The 1,177-nt window shown below is 48.3% G+C and overlaps 1 long non-coding RNA gene across 1 annotated transcript in view; it reads right to left on the bottom strand.

Moving 5' to 3' along the window:
- LOC137629079 (uncharacterized) overlaps positions 1-745 on the bottom strand; it is an 859,983-nt gene extending 859,238 nt beyond the window's left edge. The window contains exon 1 of the long non-coding RNA XR_011041440.1: positions 1-745. This exon is cut by the window's left edge and continues 65 nt beyond it. This is a non-coding gene — a long non-coding RNA (uncharacterized lncRNA).
- Between the last annotated feature and the right edge of the window lie 432 nt (positions 746-1,177).

Raw genomic sequence — 1,177 nt, 5'->3', positions numbered from 1 at the left:
GTGAGAGCCATACCCTGGGGCGGCTTCCCCCCCTTGCATCATGCTTAGTGACCAGAAGTGATCCATGGGTCCCCACCCTTGTACCCCACAAGCTGGGGCGCCTCGTGGGTTGGCCGCCAATCTGGCGGTGTGATAGACAGCTCCTTCTAAAAAGGAGCAAGATCAGCGCCTCTCCCTCTCACACTGCCGCCGTCACAACACCACCACCGCTACCACAAAACACTTTAACCGCGTCTAAACCACGGTAAAGCCGTGCACTTGTAATACACAAATGACAATCTATCAAAACCACTGAGAACACTGGGTAGCAGCTGGCGACTAACGGAAAGGGCAGCGGGTATCCTCAGGGTTAAATCACACAACTAAACACGTGGACACCGCTGGGGAACGCCGACTACCTGTGTCTCACATAACGTTTGCACCGGGGTTGGTGTGTGCACTGGGGGAGCGCGCGGGCCTGGGGCTTCCACAGCCATGGAGAGGGGCGGTGCCAAAGACAGCCCCGCCCCGTCGAGACTAGCTTCATTGACTTTAGAATGGAATCCCCTCCCACTAGTCACCAACCACCAATCAGCACTAGAAACTCCGCTCTGGTAGCCAGTGACGCCGTGAGCCCCCTCTCTGCCAATAAAGGGGGCGGTAACCCCGCGTTCAAGGAGTCGTAGTGTTCCCTCTGCAGCGATCAAACACAATTACCACAAATAACAGCACTCCATTTTGCATGTGAAGAAGCCGCACGGAGAAACGAACCCTTTGGGGGCAACCGACATATATACCTGACGCCGTTAGCTGCTGTTGGTGACCTTTCAACGACCCCTCGCGTCTTACCTGCCTCAGGAAGACAGAGAGAGACAAACGCACATAGGCGTGCGCTACGTGCAAGCCACACACCTGTACCCAGTCTTCAGAACGATTTCATGGTCCTATACTATCTAATTCAATGTTGTATGAAAATAATTTACGTCATATAACTCATAACTGTTAACTTATTTTTATTTTTATGTTTAATAGAGAATTCAATGAAGCAAGAAGACATCAAACAATTTAATGATTATTATTATAACAATTGCCAGTATTAAATCACAAACAATATATAACATTTAACAATTTATAAACAGTATTAATCTTGCAATTTCAGATTGAAAGTTAGGATTTTGATTATGATACACACGAATAA

This window comes from Palaemon carinicauda, chromosome 37 (genome assembly GCF_036898095.1).
Source record: "Palaemon carinicauda isolate YSFRI2023 chromosome 37, ASM3689809v2, whole genome shotgun sequence".
Taxonomy (NCBI): Eukaryota; Metazoa; Arthropoda; class Malacostraca; order Decapoda; family Palaemonidae; genus Palaemon; species Palaemon carinicauda.
Note: the sequence above shows the minus strand (reverse complement) of the source record. Positions and strands in the feature narration are given on the sequence as shown.